Genomic DNA, 15345 nt, shown 5'->3' with positions numbered 1-15345 from the left:
CAATGCTTGTGGCAGCGCAAAAAAGACCCATGAGAATATTGCATCATACTTTTTGCTGTTATTGCTTAACCCTGGAGTCTTGGTAAGAAGAACAAAATAACTGCTTAAATTACATGTAATATAATTTTAATAATACAAAATTAAAAAAACTTCTTTGCATTGCCAGTAGATCTGTTTTGCTCATCATTTCAGTAACTTATTCTGTGCTAAAAATGCAATTTTCAAAATATTGTGCAAAAAACTGCAACATTTAATGCAACTGCACTTTAAATATTTGGCCCAGATGTCTCAAATCCCGTTGTGCCACATCCTTGTGACTAATATGAGCACTGTACTCAGATGTCGCTGTCTAGTGTCGGCTGTTTAAAGGGGCTGTAGCTGTACCATAATGATCAATTCAGGCCTGTGGCTTTAACAACTACAAATTATTATCCTTTCACACCAGGTGTAATTTCACAACCATGCTAAAATTAAGCACGTGAGCCTGGCTTTTGCTGCTGTGTGAAAAGGGCTTTTATAGTGACTTTATTTTGTGTGAACAATCATGTACACGCATCACACCACAGTGATTCATCCAGTCCCTTAGTTGGAAGGCAGCACGTACACCACGTAGACATGATCCGACCTAACAATAAAACACGACCCCCGTGTCCTTTTATCAGGGGATGATAATTCTCGCTGATGTCAGCTGGTCTCCAACTCACAGGAAATCTAGGACCATTTCCCAGAAACTGTCCAATTGAGGGCCAGTAACCTAACAAATTGATCAACTGTGAACTGATTAAGGTCAGGGTGATGACATGTTCCATTGACTTTGACAGAAATTTGACCTCAGTTGTTGGGTCAGGCTCACAACAACACATGTACTACACTCTAATTCAACCTCCATAGTAATATATTTTAGCAATCAGTAGGTCAAGGCCACTCTGGGGTTCATTGGTTTGTTTGTTGACCTTCTTTCAAAGAGATGGGCCTGCTGTTGCTTGTGGTTGGTATGGTTGATATGGAGTAGAAAACAGAACTTCAAAATTAAAGTGTTGGAACTGAAATAATGTAACAAAGTTTGTTAACAACAAACTAAGAAGTGCACAGCCTCAATAATTTGTTTTTATTGTGTCAAATTTTTTAACAACAGTTTGAAAACCACTGATGAACAACGTACATGTAGCAGTTATATTTATAAGCTAACAATTGCTGTGTCATTGATGAATAAAGATGCCAAAACATAGGATTCGAACTGCCTCTAGCTCCCGGGCATCCTCGGTAGTCTAGTTGGTAAGACACTGCTCTTGAATTGCAAGGGTCGTGGGTTCGGCTCCCACTCGAGTAACATGCCTGTGATATTTTTTCACAGGACTCGGGGAAAGTACTGAGTATACAGTGCTTACACACATCGGTGTATGGGTAAAAAAAACCTCCCCCCCCAAAAAAAAAAAAAAAAAAAAAAAAAGTTTGTCTGCAACTTGAGTTCATGCTGGTGTCTGTGCACAGGGACAACATCCGTACATTTTTTGTCTTACAGTGGTGCCCAGCAGTGAAGTGTGGGACTACCATTTCCCTTGTTTCCTTGCAAAAGCAAGACACAAAAATTGTTTGTATTTTAGATGGAAGGCCATCATTGAGTAACGCATGTAAAAGAGACATGACTCATTGCAGATTGCATCACCTTGTTAGTATTGTTAATCCTGATACAAAGTGCTACTTTATGTAAATATATCTTATTCAAAAGGTGTTTTTCAAAAGCCTATCTTTTTAACATGGCTTTGTAGGTGTTGTGTGGCTATGTACTTAATTGTAAAAGAATAGGGACTCTGTATGCTTCGTTTTGAAAGCGCAAGAGCATCAAGGCATTTTCTCCTTGGTAAAAGGAACCCTATGAGGAAATAGTAAATTTCTAGAGCACTTCAAGGGCACCAAGGCAATAGCCAGGGGGCATGGAGGCAATCATCTTTGTTATCGCCTTGAAGTATCAGGCCTACTGTAATCTAACATTCAAGCGGCGCTGTTCAGACCTACTTCAGTATATCAAATGTTTTCAGAAGATTCCAGGTAATGTGTGTCTAATAGGCCTACTTGTCTGTAACACTACAATAAAATGCAATTAAATTTAATAATGCAGTTAGAAAACTTATTTCTTTCACAATTGACCTGTTAAAAGTACACACATAAATAAACCTTTTCTGTACAATGTATAGAACAAATCACAGTTATTTTACTTCGCCTGACTTGTGTGTAAATAGTACCGTACTTGATCTTCCCTCCTAAATAGTTGCGTATTTGGACAGCCACTACTTATAAAATGTATCCAGTTCCAAATTGCATTGGCCTTAATTTCATGTGCTCCAATATGAAACTAAATCTTTGTCGGACCACAGGATAGATAAGTTGAAAAGAGAGTGCATTAACACAGCTCATGTCAAGTCTGCCCATGTTTCCTTGCGCTTGCTGTGTTTATCGAGAATCAATCAAACAAAACAATGGTTTCCCCCTCCAGATGACTTGTAAATAATATTCAGGCCTGTGCTCATTACTTGTATTCCTTGACCTGATTTCTGGAGCAATTTAGATTATGTCTCGATGTATGCCCCGATGCCACAATCAAGTAGACTGTTGGAAAACATGTTTACAAGTGACTGGGTTTCCCTTAAAGGCGCTCGGCACCTTTGGTAGGATCTTATTGTCAAAGTTCAGTATTTTCACTTGGTGTATCCCAACATACATGTAGGCCTACATGTATGTTATTCATAGAATAATAAATCTGAGAAAATTTGGACTCAATTGGTCATTGAAGTTGCAAGAGAATAATGAAAGAAAAACACCCTTGTTGCACAACATTATTTGTGTGCTTTCAGATGCCTAATAGTAATACAAGGCTTTGAACAGGCTAATATTCTTTTATTATTGGAGTGAGAAATTACTTCTTTCTCAAAAAATTGTTTGCTTTAGAGGGAGCTGTTTCTCACAGTTGATTGTTTTATACCGTATGTATCAACAGCTCCATTAATCGTTACCAAGTAAGTTTTTATGCTAACAATATTTATATAGTGACCCGATGCCTTTAAATCGTCTAGATCATGCATTTTCGGAGAAATGTTGACATCGTTTAGAGCATAGGAGAGTGTCTATTGACATGAAAACAACTTCCAATGACTAGGGCAGGCAATTTCAGTAATGGTCAATGGGCTCTTATTGATCAATGCTAGCCTGGCTCATTCATGTTAGTGCAGATCAATGGTGTAGTAAGGTTTGTTTACTTAACAGACAAACTACATCTTGGGGGGAATATTCAATGTGTTAAAAGTTTTGAAATTGTTTTGACCAGCCCAGTTACAAATCCACCGCTCTTTGTATGGTGTATTGCAATAATTAATTAGGGTGGTGGGAGGGGCAGGCTTGTTGGTCTATAATAATAATAAATACATGTAGAACACAGCATTTGTAAGGCGCACTTTCTCTGTATACACATTCAAAGCGGTCCAGGGGTCGATTTCACAAAGAGTTAGGACTAGTCCTAACTTAGGACTAGTCCTAGGAGATATACAAATTGCATTGATAGTCCTAAGTTAGGACGAGAAACTGGTCCTAACTCGAGATAAGACTAGTCCTAACTCTTTGTGAAATCCACCCCTGGTCAATAGAAGAAATCTCATTATGTGTTCAAAGACCAGTTTTAAGGGAGTTTTGGAGGTGAGAAATGTAGACCCTACATGTCATTACAATTGATGTAACATACAATGTACGTCCAGATCGTGTCCGGCTATAACATTGTACATGCAGGCCGTTACACTTCGTTTGTGAAAGGGCAAGGGCACCACGCAAGGCATTTTCTATTTGGTAAAGGGCACCCTATGAGGAAATTGTAATTCTCTACTGGAGCATTTTAAGGGCACCAAGGCAATCACCAGGGGGCATGGAGGCAATCACTTTCGTTGCCGCCATGAAGTATCACTATCAGACGTGTACTTTGTGTGTACTTTCTGTAACAATATTCTGGCTGTGTTGCAAGATTTAGGTGACTGCTGTGTTACGTGCAAATTTACTCAAGAAGCATAACAGCACTCTGGCGTGGATACGTGTACGTGCAAAATTTGTTTACAATCTGGTACCCACATGTTCACAACCACCACATCCAATCACAAACTTGCAAACTCCATGACTCATTCTTGAGATCTCTCTGTTATTGTTACCCGGTGTCTTGTCAATGAACTTCAGTGCAGTGCACCTACATGTAACCATAGTGGGTAAACAAGGCCTGTTAAATCTGCATTGTTGCATTTCCTGGAAATGCAGTATAAAGTCTAGTTTTATTGTCGTACAGATTTAAGGCATGTTATTACACATTCTTACACAATAAGAGGACTGTTCTTCAAAGTGGCAACTGGTCTAAATTCTGACACATGTGCTCAGACAACCCAGAGGTCGTTAATGTTGTCATCTTGGTAGGTAATGTACAGTATGACACTCTTTCTTAATCTGATTTAGTCTGGGAAGTCATATTCAATATGGTCTGTTAAAGCTACAAAAAGTAAAGCCTACGCTACATGGGATGTGTACATGGTCGGCCCTCATGTGTACTTGCTAACATACGCAGTTCAAATACGATTTAGGGATGTTATGTAGGGTGGATAAAGGGGCGGCCTGGTGGCACTCTGATTTTTTGTGTGTCCTAAAAATTGACAAGTTGGACAACAAGAATAATGTTCGCTTTGACAGTAAGTTGATCAAGCACTGATGTACAGTAGACAGCAGGCTTGCCCCAATAAATTTGTTTTCCCAATGTGAAGTTGACCATCTTCCAGAAAATTGTTTGGCTGTTCATATTTTCTGAAGGATGTTTCTTAGAAACGAAAAAATTGTACTCCATGTATGGGGGATTTGTTGCTGTCTGCACTGACAGTGTCTGGGGGCGATGGTTGGCATTGCTTTCTCACATCCTAATTAACTCACTCTTGAAGACCAGACTCCTGGATGAGCTTGTCATTAGACCTTTCAAGGCTCTGTCCTGTCTCCTCTAGAGAGATACGAGTTGTCAAGCCATCTCTTCCAGGGTTCCAATTTGTGGGTGGAATCCACCAGACTGTCAGGGCTTGTACAGGTGTACACAATTTGTAGACCTCTCAGATTTTTTACTGCAGCAGCATTTTGTCAAGCCCTGTATGCAACTTTTCAGGTGACCAGGGCCCAATTTCGTGTATCTGATTACTGTATGGAAAGCAAATAAATGTACTCCTGGAATCAGGGAATTCCTCTAGAGAGACTGTGAGAGACATAAGCCATCAACAAATAAAAGTTTGAAAATGGCTTGATTGTATTAAGCAAAAATGTTGTGCTTAACCAGCTCCATGAAATTCGGCCCTTAATATTTTTAAAAGGGTGTGATGCAAAAACAAATTGATTGCCGACAATATTTCGTGTCTACGTGTCAGTATTGTTCTCTGCTGAAATACATTTACTTGTCAATAGACAGATGACTTGATGATGTCAACACCTCATGACAAGCCTGTGCAGATGACATCATATTATTTTTACAATAGCATTTGCTTTTATCGTTTTGTCATGTCAACATTTGTTATGCATCGCAGGAGCTTTAGTCTGTGCAAATGGCAACAAGCCATTCTTCCAGAAAGTGCATGCCATCTTGAGTAAAAAACTGTTGTGTTGCTACATTTTTAATTGATTGGATGCACTCTGGCACTGCTACAGATATTTAGATTCACATCATATGCTGCATTTCCCCCCCCCCCTTCTTCAACTACAGTACGTGCCACCAGCTCTATGGTGACATGTATCATCATGTGTATCTCCCTCCGTGTAGTATCTTTCCACCATTGTACATACAATGTTCATTGTAAGCTTAGGCGATACCACGATATTATCGAATATCGCGATACTAATTTGGAAACGATATCGATATCCGAACGATTTGGTTTTAATCAAAACATTGATATATATCGCGATATCGATTAAGTAAGGCATTATCGCAATGTATTTCCTAGCTGAGACATCTTGCACCCCATAGGTTTGGAGTAAAACCAGAAATGTCATTAGAACATCTCTCTTATGCTATGACTGTCTCTTCTACAACTTTCCCTGGGAGTTTGAAGACTGATGATGTCAAATTTAATTAATCGCGATTATATCGAATATCGCGATATATTGTCGGCGATATATCGTGAATAAAATCAATCGATATTGCCCAAGCTTAGTTCATTGTACATCTATTGGTTTGCATTAACACGATGTGTGTACAGGTACTACTGCCGTTGAGTAGATTTATTGGATTTATTGAGACTTGTCCTGCTTTTTAACTACTACCTGGACGAAAGGTAATAGAAACTTGGTGGGACCTTAGCTTGTAGGATCATAATTAACTGCACTACTGCAGAGTCAGTTCTTGAATTGGTCTCAACGTTTCGACTAGCTTTCTCTAGTCATCGTCAGGAGACTGAGTACAGTCTGTACATCTACCGAACAGAAATGGTTACTTCTGTCCTGTGTATAAATGCATGCACTATACACTGTACGTGTCGTATTGTGTCGTATCGTATGCAAGTTTTAAAGCTTGGCTTCACACTACACTTTGTGAATGGGGTCCTGTTAGAAAAAAGCATCGGACACAGCACAGCACAGTGTTTGGTTTAAAGATGAAAGTCCATATTACAAAGCTGCAGTTTAACGTCAGCCCCTCCGGCGTTCAGCCATTTGTCCCCCGTCATCAGCACTCAACATTTTAATAAAATTCATATTAAGATGTGTGGCAGTCACATTTTTTTATTACCTTAATTACAGGCTGGCTTGATGTGTGCGTAGCACACGTGTACGTGTTTTTGATAGCTTTTTCCTCTGTTCAGCCGGCGGCTACATGCTATGTAGACCGTGTGTGTGATTTGTTGTGCCGTCCACTGTCCGGCAACTAGCCTTTCTGAATTTAAAATCTGCTACAGTAGCACTTGTGCCATAGTTAAATTTATGTTTTATGAAAAGTGGTTTTACCTACAGGTACAATGTGTGCACAAAAAAAAAAGACCTTGAATTTCGTTCCTGAAGGTCCACAAGTAATATTTAAAGACAGTGGACTCTTCTGGTAATTACTCAAAATATTTATTAGCATAAAACCTTACTTGGTGACGAGTAATAGGGAAGGGTTGATGATATAAAACATTGTGAGAAACGGCTCCCTCTGAAGTGATGTAGTTGTCGAGAAAGAAGTAGTTATCCACAAATTTGATTTCGAGACCTCAAGTTTAGAATTTGAGGTCTTGAAATCAAGCATCTGAAGCACACAATTTGTGTGACAAGGGTGTTTTTTTCTTTCACAGTTATCTCGCAACTTCGACGACCAATTGAACTCAAATTTTCACAGGTTTGTTATTTCATGCATATGTTTAGATACACCAAGCGAGAACATTGGTCTTTGACAATTACCAATAGTGTCCAGTGTCTTTAAAGGGGAACATTCTACCATCATGATCTTTAAACCATGTAAGTTAAAAGGTAAATTTGTGGACGATTGTGTTTTATTTTGTACAAAAAGGTCCCAACCCCTAAACAAATTTTACAAGGTAAAGGCCTAGATGTTAGGTCTTTGCCTCATTTGAAAAAAAAAAAATTACATTTAGATTGGTTGGCAACTACAAATCTACGTGTGATTAAATATATTAAAATTAAAACTTGATTTTGGTTGTCACTGTATAAAACCATTGTAGTTGACATTTTGTTGTTGTTCCCCCGCTCCCCACCAGCAAACGTAGATATCAATTTTGCAAAAGATGTTTGAGAAAAAAAGCATGATGAAATTTTGACCCTTGTGCACACAATTAGATGACAGAGTCAATTATACATGTATTAGCCACTGTGTACCCGATCCTTCCTTTGCCGATGTTTATTACCAATTTGAAGACATTTGGCCTTGCTGTGCGTCCTGCGTTGTTTAATTTTGTCCAGAAAGTGAAGTGCTTTTTTTTTTGCCAATGAGGGTAAATTTGATGAAATCCTGACTGCGGGGAAATTCTCTGAAGCCAACTGCTGTGTGTGCACAGAGCAGTCCTGAGGAATAATTTGTTTTGCTGTTCTAATGTACCGTAGGAAATCAGTGTAAACCTATTGCCAGTTGCAGTTGAGTTACATCCAGCCTGTTGCTAAACACATTTTCCTCATCAGGGTTTGTTTAGCAAGGCCAATTAGCTTTTCATTTCACTAATCCAAAGTTTTTTTCATCGAAAAAAACATACTTTCTGAAAATAAATAGTTTATAAATGTCTGTATGATACATTATGTATGGGGTTGCTTTGAGACTATGCGGTGACTGCTCTATAATCGGACAACCTTTCTGAAAATGCCTCAATGATTCATGCATGGTTAGGGCATAGGGATAGAGTTAGGGTTAGGGATAGGGTTGGTTAGGGCATATTAGGGTTAGGTTTGGGTTAGGGCTAGGTTTGGGTAAGAGTTAGAGTTAAAGCCGGGTCAGTTTGAGTCAGTGTCAAGATTATTGTTAGAGTTAGAGTTTGTTTCAAGATTATGGTTAAGATTATAGACGAGTTAGGATTATGATTAAGAATTGGATTGCAATAAAAAAAAACAAGAAACAGGGTGTCGGAATATAAGGGTATCCGAAAGTAGGGATGCAAGGAGAAAATGTCTTAGTTCCCTTTCAAAAAAGCAAAGCATACAGTCCTGTGATTCCCTTGGCGTAGTCACGGACGCTGCGCAATGTCCCCTGAATCTAATGCCGAGTGTTTCTTCTAATAACAAACCTGATCCCCATGAACCTCTCATTAAGCACTATCTCCTGCTGGGAGCATCCAATGCAGATACTTAGTAGTCATAAATGGCTCTGTTGAATGATCAAAGCTCCATGGGCAGGGAAGCTTGTTCAAGGAGGATGAATTTCATGGCCGTTGAGGTCATTGACCGTAAAGGACACTATTGATAATTTCTCAAAATAATTATTAGCATAAAACCTTACTTGGTAACAAGTAATGGGAAGAGGTTCATAGCATAAAACTTGTGAGAAAAGGCTCCCTCTAAAGTGGCATAGTTTTCAAGAAATTTAGACCTCAGAATTAGATTTTCAGGTCTCTAAATCAAGCATCTGAAAGCAAACAACTTTGTGTTATACAAGGGTGTTTTTTTCTTTCACTATTATCTTGCAACTTCGACGACCAACTGAGCTCAAATTGTCACAGGTTTGTTATTTTATGCATATGTTGAGATACACCAAGTGAGAAGACTGGTCTTTGACAAACAAAACGTGTCCAGTGTCTTTAAACAGGCTGAACCCGCCCCCTCCTTTTTCAGGCTTGAGTTTAGGAAGGCTCCACGGATGCCACTGTTGCCCTGGTCTTGGCCTCGGTGCCTCTTCTGACAGTTTTCCAAGATTTTCTAATGAAAGAGCCCTTAGCCATTTGCAGAATGAAAATGGCCCTGCCCTCTTGAAGATGAAATTTCATGCTTGTCTGTTCATACATAAACTTTTTATTGTATGATAAATTATTGGTGTGTATTGTAAAACCAAGAAGGTAAATCGTAACGTGTACAGGCCCCAACTTCTCTCTTGAAGGGCCACAACATCTTCTCTCCAGTAAGGGACACTTCTACATGTATGAGGACAATTTTAATTTGTAGTTTGAACTTTGAAAAGGGCACCACAACAAAAGCACAGGGCACACAGCAACTGGGTTATTGCGAGGCCTGTACTAATAACACTCCATGATAAAACAGATCATAGATTTTCTTGAAGCAATACACTGGTCGCTAGCAGTGCTATGCAGTGTTCGACACGTTGGCATGATGAAGAACTGCATTGTACACAGTGGGTGGATTAGGGTGACTTTCCCCATAGATGCCCTCTGGGCGACGGATCAACTCCTAGATTGGAAGAGGTTTTAACATTAAGCAGGGTACAGAAAGGACATTCTGTTTTCAGTATGACCAAAGAGTTCATTAGAAAAATTGTCACTTGTGAAAAATTGTGTACATAATTAAGTCAAAATTAAACATCTGATTATACAAAGCTAAGATTATATGCATTTTAGTTGAATCTATTGGAAGAAAGCAAAGCATACTGTTGAAAGAATTAAAGAGCGTATAATGACGGCTTCTTATACCTCGCTCAAATTTGTCGCCTCCATGTTGCAACAAAGTAGCTACAAGAAGGAGCTCTCACTTTAAATACTTCATGTATGGTTTTTTTTTTTCGCAAATCATTTTAAAATCACTCGACATGGTTATTCAAAATGATTGTTTTTTGCACAATAGTCTCAAGTGAACTTAGTTTCCTTAATTGAAAACATTTTAAAATGATTTCCAGCAAAGATCATTTGTTGCCGGTTTGGTTAAAAAAAGGTTTTAAACAACTTAACTTTCGATGAATCTTGGTGCTTATAATAAAGCCTACATGGAGGTCATACCAGTTGACATGGACTGCAGTACCACGATCTCAACTCAATTTCCTAAAAGATTCGACGAGGAAATATTTGACAAGGATGTGGGACAGGTTTTTTTGGCGCCCTGTCATTAATACATTAAATATTTTCAGCATTCATACTTCTAAAAAGGAAGGAAATTAGCATTGATTAATTTAAACCAAGAAAAGATTGTAATTAAATTTGGAGAGAGAAATAGATAGCACAGAGCTAGTTTTTATGTCTGCTGCCCCTGGGTGGGTCTAATTAAAATTGATTTCTACATAATTGTACATTTGATGTCTGTACTTTTGTACAACAAGTTGACTGCAACACTGAAACGGCAGACTTTTTGGATTCTACGTGTGTACATTTGTTTCAACTTTGAACCTGATTTTATTTGCACTTGTTTCTTGTGATCCACCATAGAGCAAGGACCAGTGGATCCACACACCCACAATTTTGACATTGACTATTCTCAGTGGCCCCCTATATCTGAGCCGTTAATTCTGTCACGTACACCTGCAGTTCTGTCTGGGACGGAGAATGGTGTTTACATGATAAACAGTAAACACAATTGTGTATTAGTTCATGGTTTGTGTGAATACACAAAACCCATCGAACCATAAGAACAAATAGGATTGGTGTAAATGCTGTTCTATTTACACTAATGGATTGTTTGCATCTCGTCATACGATTGAAATCTTTCTTTCACAACTGGAGTGTTTGTCTGGGTTCCTTTCTTCCCACCTCAGTGATGCTCTAATCCTGATCAAGGCCACTAGCTCCCTTTATCATGTTAACAATGTGCAGTGTAAATGTTCATGAATCTGCACTTCTACCATGTCTACTGGCTATGTTCAAAGAAGACCTTGGGGCCATTCTAGTTCCCTTTTCCATGTTGACAATGTACAGTACTGCACAATCTGCACTGTTCAAGAGGACCATTCTAATGTGTGTAGTTCCCGTTTATGTACAATGTGAAAGACTCTGCACTTATACCATGTCTACTGGCTGTGTTCATAGAAGGTCTTGGGCCACTGTAAGTTCCCTTTTTCATGTTTACAATGTAAAACTTGGGTATGTTTAAAGAAGACCATTCTAGTTCCCTTTTATTATGTTTACAGAGTACAATGTACATGTAGTAAACTTGTACAATGCACATTTACTTATTCACGAATCTGCACCACACTGTGTACATGTATGTTCAAAGAAGACCTTGGATCCATTCTAGTTCCCTATTCCCATGATTACATTGTACAATGTTCATGTTCATTTATCTGCACTGGGTACATGATGTATGTTCAAAGCAGACCTTGGGATCATTCCAGATGCTACTACGCAAGACCCGCCCACCTGCTCTTTATCAATGGAACATTTTCATTGATCAGCCAATTACAAGGCCACATTCTCCAGTCAGTACTCTACCAGTCACGATCATTCACAGTAACCAATCAGAAACACCAGAGCCGTATGACACATGAAATCCTATTACTTTGCATATCAGTAGTGTATTGTTTAGTGTATGATGTTGACACATTAGAGGTTGCACTCGGGGGATCGTTAGGCCTTGGCTGCACAGGGTCAGTCATCATCAGTAGTGTCATTCATGCTCAGAGTCAAACACAGGATCAACCTGAGTTGTTTTGGTTTCAGCCACTCCCCTGTTGTATTCAGTGCTGATGCTTTCCTTCCTGTATCCTCCTATTTCATGATTTCCCGTACTCAAGAACGTTCCGGAAACTCATAAATTTTATACTCTACGGATTTATCTCAAAACAGTGTGATGGAAAACCATGTGTGCGTATTGTGTTCAGGTAGGAGAAATACTATGCTCAATCTGTATTTAGTGTTACTCATTGTGTATCGGTGAGCTAGCTTTGAACTTTGGATATTGTATTGACGATTCTCAGTCTAGTGTCATTCATTTTCCACTTGAAACGGATCCCCAGTTACCGGGTGCAAAGGAGAGCGGGGTGGATTTCACAAAGAGTTAGGACTAGTCTTATCTCGAGTTAGAACCGGTTACTCGTTCTTACTTAGGACAATCCATGCAATTTGTATATCTCCTAGGACTACATGTAGTCCTAAGTTAGGACTAGTCCTAACTCTTTGTGAAATCGACGCCTGTTCCTTTATTCCGTTATTCCTGAGGGTGCTTCAACGAAACTCACCTGAAATTCAGGTGAGTTTCATTGAAACCCCCCCCCCCCCCCCCCGCCCCCCAGCCCCTTGTAAAGTAATTGAAATTTAGTAAATTGATAAAAACCCTCGATATTAGTTTGTGTACGTCGTGTGTTTGGGTTCGGATGTTTTTCAAGTTTCAAAGTCCACATTGTTAGTTCCCAATCTTTTATGTACGGTTTGTGTAATCGTTTGGACCTTTTTGTACGTCGAGCAGAGATTTATTATAATTTTGACATCAGCAGACCTGATACAATGTGGAGAAGTTGTTATTGAAGGCAAAGTGCATCATTGATTCGAACTGCCTCTAGCCATTGGGCTAGCTCAGTATAGCAATACAAAGGTCGTGGGTTCAAATCCAACCTGAGTAGTTTGCTTATAAACGGATTTCTTTCACCAAAACACACATCGGTGTAAGCATGGTAGGGGTAAAAACAAATTGTTTATTCAACTTCTATACTATTTTTGAAAAATACAACTTGCATTAATAATGCATATTATTTCTCTGCAATATCAAGCATTGAATTGATTTAAATATTATTCTGTGAACGTATCTTGAACTCACTGCCCTAACCAGTGCCCTAACCTATGTTTCTACGTACTACTGTTGTTTACATGCAGCTGTATATGTTATGTACATGTAGGTGTTTGTTACATGAGGGGTGTTTTCCATCTTGTGGGAAAATCAATATAATTTTGACTTCTTGTGTTTGACAATCGACCAACTCAAAGGTTGACACAAAAAAAGTGTGGAAGACTCAAACGCAGGAATGTCTGTTGAATATATTCCATACAATGGTATGTCATGAGTATACATGTAATTACCAAATGCTACTGCCTCCTTAAAGACACTGGACACTGTTGGTAATTGTCAAAGACTAGTCTTCACAGTTGGTGTATCTCAACATGTATGCATAAAATAACAAACCTGTGAAAATTTGAGCTCAATCGGTAGTCGAAGTTGCGAGATATTTATGAAAGAATAAAACACCCTTGTCTCGCACCATGGTCACACGAAGTTGTGTTCTTTCAGAAATTTGATTTTGAGACCTCAAATTCTAAATCTGAGGTCTTGAAATCAACTTCGTGGAAAGTTACTTCTTTCTCAAAAACTATGTCACTTCAGAGGGAGCTGTTTCTCACACTGTTTTATACTATCAACCTCTCCCCATTTCTCGTTATCAAGAAAGGTTTTTTGATAATAATAATTATTGTGAGTAATTACAAATAGTGGCCACTGCCTTTAAAGGCTCTTTGGTTTTTGGAACCCCTCAATTGTTTTATTCAGTCAATCTAACCTGTGACAGTTTCATTTCTAAAAGTTTATTGTGTTTTTGATACACATTTTGCTGTAGCGGTTATTTCCACGCAGAAAGAATTATCCAAAATTTGAATAAACAACCCGAGAAACGTCTCTCACATTTCAATTTTTTGAAACCCTCTCTGTCAAACCACATTTCTTTGAATGGAATTGTTTCTCTTGCTCAGAAGTTATGTTATTTCAGAGGGAGCCGTTTCTCACAATGTTTTGTACTGTCGTCAGCTCTTCGTTGCTCATTACCAAATAAGTTTTTTATTCTATTTCTATACTTTTGAGTAATCACGAATAGTATCAAGTGCCTTTAACACAGAGATGTATTTTAATGTTGTCATTCTTTTGATTGTTTTCATGGTCTGCTGTTTGTCCCCATTAACCTGATTTCTAACGCCCTCCATTCCATCATGTCTACAAAAGTCTCGCCTTTCCTCGCAAATATATCCGCAAGATAACGATCCTCTTGAGATTCGAAAGTGACTTCTAAGGAGTACATGTGTGTATCTCCAAGGCAGCCAGTAAACCTGATTAGGAAAACCATAGAAGACTTGAACACACACAGTTGATGGCTGAACATTTACAACTTTAGTATAGAAAGGTGTGGACGTTGAGAGTGTGCTACGCTTTTGAAAGGGCAAGGATGCCAAGACATTTTCTCCTTGGTAAAGGGCACCCAGGCCTGATCTTTCACGGAGGCAATGCAGGTTAGGTGATTGCATCCAATCCATGCCCGCCTTAGTGCCTTAGTGCCGTTGAAAAATATGCAAATTTAAAATTTCCTCATAGGGTACCAAGGAGAAAATGCCTTGGTGTGAAGTGTCAGGCCTGTACGAATGTATGTGTGCTTAGCGCAAATGAGCAAGTAACTAGTCTCAGGTATGTGACATCGCTTTTTGGTTGGTTGCCTTATTCTGGTACGCATCTTTTTATGCTGAGTTACTTTTTGTGTTGAAAGACATGTAGCTTTATGAAATTAGGCCCAGATGACTTAAAGGCAGTGGACACTATTGGTAATTACTCAAAATAATTATCAGCATAAAACCTCACTTGGTTACGAGTAATGGGGAGAGGTTGATAGTATAAAACATTGTGAGAAACGGCTCCCTCTGAAGCGACGTAGTTTTCGAGAAAGAAGTAATTTTCCACGTATTTGATTTCGAGACCTCAAGTTTAGAATTTGAGGTCTTGAAATCAAGCATCTAAAAGCACACAACTTCGTGTGACAAGGGTGTTTTTTTCTTTCATAGCTATCTCACAACTCCGACGACCAATCAAGCTCAATTTTTCACAGGTTTTTTATTTCATGCATATGTTGAAATACACCAAGTGAGAAGACTGGTCTTTGACAATTACCAATAGTGTCCACTGTCGTAAAGGCAGTGGAACTATTGGTAAATACTCAAAATAATTATTAGCATAAAACCTCACTTGGTTACGAGT

The 15345-nt window shown here is 38.8% G+C and overlaps 1 protein-coding gene across 7 annotated transcripts in view; it reads left to right on the top strand.

Annotated features, from left to right (window-relative positions):
• LOC117290250 (calcium/calmodulin-dependent protein kinase kinase 1-like) overlaps nt 1–15345 on the top strand; it is a 57967-nt gene that overhangs the window by 944 nt on the left and 41678 nt on the right. Inside the window, exon 1 of one of the 7 annotated variants that reach the window (XM_033771540.1) lies at nt 4377–4439. The exons of 3 other annotated variants lie outside the window; for them this stretch is intronic. The gene's annotated coding sequence lies outside the window, so the exon portion shown is untranslated. Of the gene's footprint in view, nt 1–4376; nt 4444–11428; nt 11449–11998; nt 12224–15345 lie in introns of those variants that run through there. 3 more of the 7 variants (XM_033771542.1, XM_033771544.1, XM_033771539.1) reach the window with 3 other exon arrangements.

This window comes from Asterias rubens, chromosome 5, assembly GCF_902459465.1.
Source record: "Asterias rubens chromosome 5, eAstRub1.3, whole genome shotgun sequence".
In the NCBI taxonomy this organism is placed as follows: domain Eukaryota; kingdom Metazoa; phylum Echinodermata; class Asteroidea; order Forcipulatida; family Asteriidae; genus Asterias; species Asterias rubens.
Note: the sequence above shows the minus strand (reverse complement) of the source record. Positions and strands in the feature narration are given on the sequence as shown.